Source organism: Canis lupus, chromosome X (assembly GCF_048164855.1).
Source record: "Canis lupus baileyi chromosome X, mCanLup2.hap1, whole genome shotgun sequence".
NCBI classification, from domain to species: domain Eukaryota; kingdom Metazoa; phylum Chordata; class Mammalia; order Carnivora; family Canidae; genus Canis; species Canis lupus.
In genome coordinates, this window is record NC_132876.1 from 110,214,115 (window position 1) to 110,222,950 (window position 8,836).

Genomic DNA, 8,836 nt, shown 5'->3' on the forward strand with positions numbered 1-8,836 from the left:
AGATAGATCATATATTAGGCCACAAAACAAGTCTTGATAAATTTAAGAAGACTGAAATCATACCATGCATCTTTTTAAAAATAAAAATAGTATAAAACTAGAAATAAAGCACAAGAAAAAAATAGAAAAAACACAAACACATGCAGACTAGACAACATGTTACTAAGTAACTAATGGGTCAACAGTCCAAAATCTTTGGGACACAGACATAATGAAAGCAGTTCTAACAGGGAAATCTATAGACATACAGGCCTACCTCAAGAAACAAAAACCTCAAATAAATAATCTAACCTTATGTCTAAAGGAGCTAGAGAAATAACAAAGCCCAAGATGATTGGAAGAAAGGGAATAATACACATCAGAGCAGAAATAAATGACATAAAGACTAAAAGAGAGAGAGAGAGAAATCAATGAAAGTAAAAGCGGTTTTTTTAAAAAAGATAAACAAAATTTATAAAGCCTTACCCACATTCAGCAAGAAAAAAAAGGACTCAAAATCAGAAATGAGAGATGAAACCATTGAAACTATAAAAATATATAAAATACTATAAAATATATATATAAATATATAAAAAACTATAAAAATATGAAGAATTATAAGAATACTATGCAAGTTTATATGCCAATGAATTAGACAATCTAAAGAAATTGATAAATTCCTAGAAACATACAATCTTCTAAAACTGAACCAGGAGGAAACAGAAAATCTGAACACATTACAGTAACAAAAATGAGTTGGTAATAAAAAAAAAAACTACCACAAAATAAAAATCCAGGGCCAGATGGATTCACAGGTGAATTTAACCAAACAATTAAAGAAGAGCTAATATCTATTCTCCTCAAATTATTCCAAAAAATAGAAAAGGAAGGAAAGCTCCTAAGTATATTCTACAAGGCCAGCATTAACCTGATACCAAAACTAGACAAAGACCACAGAAAAAGAAGAAAAAGAAAACTACGAGCCAATATCCCTGATGAACATAGATGTAAAAATCATCAACAAAATATTAGCAAACCACATAAAACAATACATTAAAAAGATAATTCACCAAAACTGAAATTTATTCCATGGATGAAAGGATGGTTCAATATTCACGAATCAATATGACACACCACGTCAACAAAATGAAGGTTAGAAATCATATGATTATTTCGGAAGATGCAGAAAAAGCGTTTGACAAAATTCAACATTCATTCATGATAAAAAAATTCTCAATAAAGTGGTATTAGAGGGAACATATCTCAACATTAATAAAGGCCAAATCTGAAAAATCCACAGCTAACATCATACTCAATTGTAAAACACTGGGAGCTTTTCCTCTAAGGTCAGGAACAAGACAAGGATGCGTATTCTCACCACTTTTATCCAACATAGTACTGGAAGTCCTAGCCACAGCAATCAGACAAGAAAAAGAAGAGGAATCCATATTGGTAAAGAAGAAGTTAAAATGTCATTATTTGCAGATGACTTCATCCTATACATAGAAAGTCCTAGATACCACCAAAAAACTACAAGAATAAATGAATTCAGTAAAGCTGCAGGATACAAAATTAATACCCCCAAAATGGTAGCATTTCTATACACCAATAATGAAGTAGCTGAAAGAAATTGAGAAATTTACAATTGCACCAAAAGATATCTCAGAATAAATTTAACAAAAGAGGTTAAAGATCTGTACTCCAAAAACTATAAAATACTAATGAAATAAACTCAAGAGATACAAATGGAAAGATATTCCATGCTCTTGGATTAGAAGAATATTGTTAAAATATCCATATTACCCAATCTACAGAGTCAATGCAATCTCTATCAAAATGCCAACAGTATTTTTCACAAAACTAGAACAAGTAATACTAAAATTTGCATGAACTGCAAAAGACTTCAAGTAGCCAAAGCAAGAAAAGAAGAAAAAAGCTGGAGGTATCACAATTCCAGGTTTCAAGACATACTGCAAAGTTTAGTAACAAAATGGCATGATACCAACACAAAACAAGACACATAGATCAATATAATAGGATAGAGAGCCCAGAAATAAATTCATAGCTATATGTTCACCCCTCTGTCCAATCTATGACAAAGAAGGCAAGAATATACAATGGAGAAAAGACAGTCTCTTCAACAAATGGTGTTGGGAAAACTGGATAGCTCTACATGTAAAAGAATCAAACCAGACTTTTTCTTTTTCCTTAAACATTTTTTATCTGCTCATTTGAGAGAGAGAAACCAAGAACATGAGCAGGGGGTAGTGTTAGAGGAAAAGGGAGAAGCAGACTACCCACTGAGCAGGGAGCCCGCCACTGGGCTTAATCCCAGGACCCTGGGATCGTGACCTGAGCCGAAGTTAGATACTTAACCAAGTGAGCCACCCAGGCGCCCTGAAACCAGACCACTTTTTAATACCATACACAGAAATAAACTCAGAATGGATTAAAGACCTAAATGTGAGACGTGTAACCATAAAAATCCTAGAGAAGAGCACAGGCAGTAATTTCTCTGATGTCAGCTGCAGCAACATTTTTCTAGATATGTCTCCTGAGGCAAGGGAAACAAAGCAAAAATAAACTATTGGAACTACATCAAAGTAAAAATCTTTTGCACAGTGAAGGAAACCATCAGCCAAACAAAAAGACAACCTCCTAAATGAGAGGATATATTTGCAAATGACATATCTGATAAGGGGTTAATATCCAAAAAATATAAAGACCCTGTACAACTCAATACCAAAAACCAACAACAACTCAATTTAAAACTGGGCAGAAGACCTGAATAGACTTTTAAAGAAAATATCCAGATGGCCAACAGACACATGAAAAGATGCTCAATATCACTCATCATCAGGGAAATATGTACATTAAAACCTCAATGAGAGGTCACCACACACCTGTCAGAATGGCTAGGCTCAAAAACAGAAGTAATAAGTACTGGCGAGGATGTGGAGAAAAAGGAACCCTCATACACTATTGGCAGGAATGCAAATCGGCAAAGCCACTGTGGAAAACAGTATGGAGGTTCCTTGAAAAATTAAAAATAGAACTACAATATGATCCCAGAATTCCAATACTGGGTATTTACCCAAAGAAAACAAAAATACTACTTCAAAAAGATACATGCACCCCTATGTTTATTGCATCGTTATTTACACAGCTGTGTTATGGAAGCAATCTAAGTATCCACTGATAGATAAATGGATAAGGAAGATGTGGGACACACGTGTGTGTGTATGTATACATACATCCAATGGCATATTATGCAGCCACAAAAGAGAATGAGATTGTGCCATTTGAGACAACATGGATGGACCTAGAGGGTACTATCCTAAGTGAAATAAGTCAGACTAAGACAAATGTATGATTTCACTCATAAGTGGAATCTAAAAGAAAAGACAAATGAATAAACAAACAAAAAACAGAATCAAACATATAAATACAGAGAACAAGCTGATGGTTGCCAGAGGGAGGGGGGACCATGTTGAACAAAATGGGTGAAGGAGAAGGGGAGGTACAGGCTTCCAGTTCCAGAATGAGTCATGGGAATAGAAGTCACAGCATAAGGCATACAGTCAATGCTACTGTAATGGGAATCATTAGGACAGATGGTGGGTACACTTTGTTGAATCACTACATTGTACAACCGAAACTACTGTAACATTGTGTGTCAACTATACTCAAATTAAAAATTAGAAATTAAAAATAAATACAGGGGCACCTGAGTGGCTCAGTGGTTGAGCATCTGCCTTTGACCCAGGGCATGATCCCGGGGTCCTGGGATCGAGTCCAGCATTGGGCTCCCCACAGGGAGCCTGCTTCTCCCTCTGCCTTCTCTGCCTCTCTCTGTGAATAAATAAATCTTTTTAAAAAATAAATAGATACATACATATTATGAAAGTAAAAAAGCAGATATGGATATATTTACAACATAAAATACAAGAATCTTCATATGGCACAGGTAACATGACAAAATCAACAGACAATAGATGTGGACAAAAATTTCTAACACAAATGACAAGGGGTTGATTTCTATACTATACAAAAGTATCTTACTAACTGATAGGATGAAGAGCTCAAAAGAAAAAATGAGCAAAAAATATGAATATACAACCCACAGAACAGCATGTCCAAACACATGAAGCGATGTCTAAATTCTGTAGTAGAGAATATAAATTAAAGAACTTATATCATTTTATACCCATCAGAGTCACAAAACAGAACTATAACATTTAATACTGGTAGAGATGAAGGAGAAGGGAATTTTCATACATTACTGATGAAAATGGCATTACCACAGAATTTTAGGAAGATAATACAACAACAGCTCTTAATTTTAAAAGACAATTACTATACTAATCAGCAATTCAGCTTCTAGCAATCTGTCCCATTAGTAGGGATGGATTAGTACCCCTATGTAGGGACATACATTCAATATTCATTGCAGCTTTGCTTTAGGGCCCTCTGCCTATGTCTCTGCCTCTCTTTGTGTCACTCATGAATAAATAAACAAAATCTTAAAAAAAAAAAAACAAAAACAGGCTGGCTGAATCAAGGATGGCCCTCCATAGCTCTCAATTATTATATGGCCATTAAAAAGAAAAATTAGTGAGGCACCTGGCTGGCTCAGTTGGTTAGGCACCTGCATTTGCTCAGGTCATGATCTCGGGGTCCTGGGATGGAGCCTGAAGTTGGGCTCCCTGCTCAGCGGGAAGCCTGCTTTTCCCTCTCTCTCTGCCCCTCCCCTCTGCTCGTGTTCTCTCTCTCTCTCTCTCTCTCTCAAATAAATAAAATCTTTTTTTTTTAAGATTTTATTTATTTATTCATGATAGCCACAGAGAGAGAGAGAGAGAGAGAGGCAGAGACACAGGCAGAGGGAGAAGCAGGCTCCATGCAGGGAGCCCGACGTGGGATTCGATCCCGGGTCTCCAGGATCGCGCCCCGGGCCAAAGGCAGGCGCTAAACCGCTGCGCCACCCAGGGATCCCTCAAATAAATAAAATCTTAAAAAAAAGAAAAAAGAAAAGAAAAATTAGTGAACAAAAATGTCCATGGTATCACGGTCCATAATTACCCCAAAGTCTCTCAATAGTAGAGTGGATAAATAAATTTTGGTATATTCACACAACAGGGTATTAGAGAATAACCAGAATAAACAAACTACAACTACATAGAACAACCTTATGAATGTCATAAATATAATGTTGTACAAAGGAGTAGATACTGAATGATTCCACGTATACAAAGCCAGATAAAAAATATCTGTGCGGTCACAAATCACAGTGATAGTTACACTTGGATGGGGTAGAGGGGAGAAACATGGAGGGAGGCATGAGGGGGATTCTGGGATACTGGTCATGTTCTATTTCTTGATCTGGGTGGTTACATGGGTGTATTCATTTTGGAAATTCACCAAGCAGTATACTCATGATGTGTGCATTCAAAAAAGAGTAAGAATTAGAGGCATTACAATTTGTAGGGATTTCAACTAGGTATTATTGGTTGAGAAAAGCAGAATGCAGAAAAATATACATAATAACCCATTTTTATACAGTATGCAATAATTAAACATCTTATGTATTACTGTGAATGTAAATATATGATTGTATGAGGATATAGGTCTTTATAGGATCATGTGGGACAAAAATATGGAGGCCATCTAATGGGTTCACATGGCTTCCCTAGGTGAGGGAGAAAGGATGATGAAGGCCATGCTTATGTTATGGAGGAAGAAAAGGGGCCCCTGTTTATTTAAAAAATGTATAATATCCCATTTATGTAAAATAATTTAAAAACATTAAAGAGGAAAGTTATTTAGAGAGAAGTTCTACCAAAGTTTAACAATTGAGACTCACTAAATGACAATATTGCATAATTCCAGCACCATGGCATATTGTGAACAACAATCATTTTCCAAGTAAAAATATGAAGTCTCAAGATTATCAACAAACTGCAGTAGATACCAAAATCTGTTTGCTTCTAGCAATATGGTGGACTCAGACAAGTTGAAAATCCTTTTACCATAATCACCTAGAAGTACTGGGTAAAATGTAACATAATTATTTGAAATGTGCAGCTAAGCTCACAAAAAATAAAAGCAAATCCCCAGGTGCCAGAAACAAAGAGGCAAGGTAGAAAGCAAGGGGTGAGTGCTTTGTGCTAATGGGGGAGGGTATTTGTCTCCAGAGCCCAGGGGTTTGGTGTTAATTTCCACACAAGGGTAGTAAATGAAGCTTTGGAGGTAGGGAATTGGAACGGAGTACTTTGCATAAAGCCAAGACCCTTAAAGGAGTCTTTTATTTATGAAAAGATTTAAAAACAAGAGCAACCACAGGACATGGGGCTTTGGGTGGGAAAAAAAGAAAAGCTCTGTGAGAATTCAAAACCACAGGACCACAATTCACATTGCTTTTACTCTACCCACATAGTTCAGAAACTCCAGACTAAAGAGGAACAGAATTATTCCTCAAGCAGTGACACTACCATGGCCCAAGGCAGAAAGCAAACAAAAAAACTTCTCTGAAGAGTTGTGCCCACATCCCAAATATCATGGGATTTTACATAGGAAAAAAAAACCCCACAAGCCCTACTAAGGAGGAGTTCAGAAGAAAAAACAGCCAAGCCTTTAAGGGCTGATCAAGAGTCTGCACATACAATTATACCCTCAGGAACGCTAAATACAGAGAGATAGCCAGAAAGAGATTATCAAAGAAATGCATATACAATGAAGACTAGAAAGGAAGAAAACAAATCCTCATAGAACTAAACCCTATGAACGAAAAGAGCCAGCAGAATTGAAAAAAAAATTAAACAGGAGAAAGCCCATCACGTATCTCAGAATAAATCTTTTTGAAAAGACTGTAGCAGTAATGAAAAAATCTTTATTAAAAGGCATTAGAGGGATCCCTGGGTGGCGCAGCGGTTTGGCGCCTGCCTTTGGCCGAGGGCGCGATCCTGGAGACTCGGGATCGAATCCCACGTCAGGCTCCCTGCATGGAGCCTGCTTCTCCCTCTGCCTGTGTCTCTGCCTCTCTCTTTCTCTCTCTGTGACTATCATGAATAAATAAATAAAATCTTAAAAAAAAAAAAAGGCATTAGAGAAGACTGAAATGATTGGAAAAAAAATATCCCAACCGTGTTTATGGATAGGGAGACTTGATATATAGCAGAGACGTCAATTCTCTCCAGGTTCATCTATAAACTTAAGGCAGTTCCCAGCAAAATCCAACAGGAGATTTCATAGAAATCCTAAAATGTACACAGAGGATTCAAGGAACAATGAAAATTGGAAGACTAAAGATGGGGGTGGGGCTCACAGGAAGACTAAGCTGTAGTGTTTAAGTACATGAGCTCATTTGTGAGGGGACAGAGCAAGGAGACGTAGCTTAGAAGCAGAGCTTACATAGGACAGAGGTGGCATTTCAAATTAGTGGGAATGAACTATTCAACACCTGGTGCCTCCACATCACACGGTGGATGGCTCTTGAAAAGCACTTTTTTTTTTTTTTTTAACTTTTGGAGCATTTGGTTGATTCTCATTATTTGTAGCACTTGTGTTCTAGGTTAGGACGGTGACCACTGGTTTTGTGAATGCTGAAGCACTGCTTCCGGGGAGCACAGGGCTTGGGCCCTGCAGCCTCTGGTCACAAGATTTTCATCAATTGATCAGTAACAGACCTGGTTTTATGGAAGACACCTCACTTCATCCATGTAGCTGATTCACAGGGAACTCGGGCCAGCAGAGGTCTACCTCACACTGGAAGGAGGCTTAGCTAACACACCTGTTTCCTCCCAATGCCCCCCCTCCCCTCCCCACCTCCCCACTTCCCCCATTGTCCCTCATCCCAATTTCCTGTCCCACCTCAGAGCCTTCTGGCACTTAGGAACAACACTAGAAAGCACATCAACACTACATTTGAGGATCAATTTAACCAGTGAAATCACCAACACAAAGCACAAAAATACCAAAAAAATGGGGCACCAAATACACGGTGAGGACGCTTGTTTACGGTATGAGAGCTAAACAGCAAGGCAGGGCATCACCTTGTTTGACCTCAGCTGGTACATGTTTAACTCAAAATTTCACTACCTTGCACACGGGCACCATAATATTGATTCTGGGTTACAAATTTCAGTGAGTAGGTGACTTTGCAAATACAGAATCTGCAAATAATAAGCAGTGACTGTATCTTTGTATTGCCAGGATTGGAGAGAGTATTTGTTTTTGGACAAAATGCAAAAAGCACAAATTATAATGGAAAAGACTGGCACACTGGTTAAGTTGAATTTAAAACTTGTGCTTGGGCCTTGCAGATGCGGCCCCGGGGCCTTGCACACCACCCAGCCAGCGTCAACCCCTCTGAATTCTTTGATATCACTGTAGACTGTGCTTGGCCCGCGTCTCCTATGAGCTGTTTGCAGACAAAGTTCCAATGACAGTAGAGAACTTATGTACTCTGAGCACTGGGGAGGAAGGTTTTGGTTATAGAGGTTCCTGCTTCCACAGGATTGTTCTGGAATTTCTGTGCCAGGGTTGTGACTTCACATGTCACAATGGCACTGGTAGCCAGTCCATCTATGGGGAGAAATTTGATGAGAATTTCATCCTGAAGTACACAGGTTCTGGCATCTTGTCCGTGGCAAATGCTGGACCCAACACAAACAATTCCTAGTTTTTCATCTGCACTGCCAAGCCTGAGTGGTTGGATGGCAAGCATGTGGTCTTTGGCAAGGTGAGAGAGGGCAGGAATATTGTGGAAGCCATGGAGCGCTTTGGGTCCAGGAATGGCAAGACCAGCAAACCAGCAAGGTCAGCATGGACAGATCTAATAAATTTGACTTGTGTATCTTAA

General features: G+C 38.2%; 1 pseudogene; it reads left to right on the plus strand.

The window, feature by feature from the left end:
* Nucleotides 1–8,297: 8,297 nt before the first annotated feature.
* On the plus strand, nt 8,298–8,836 carry LOC140628566 (peptidyl-prolyl cis-trans isomerase A pseudogene; annotated as a pseudogene).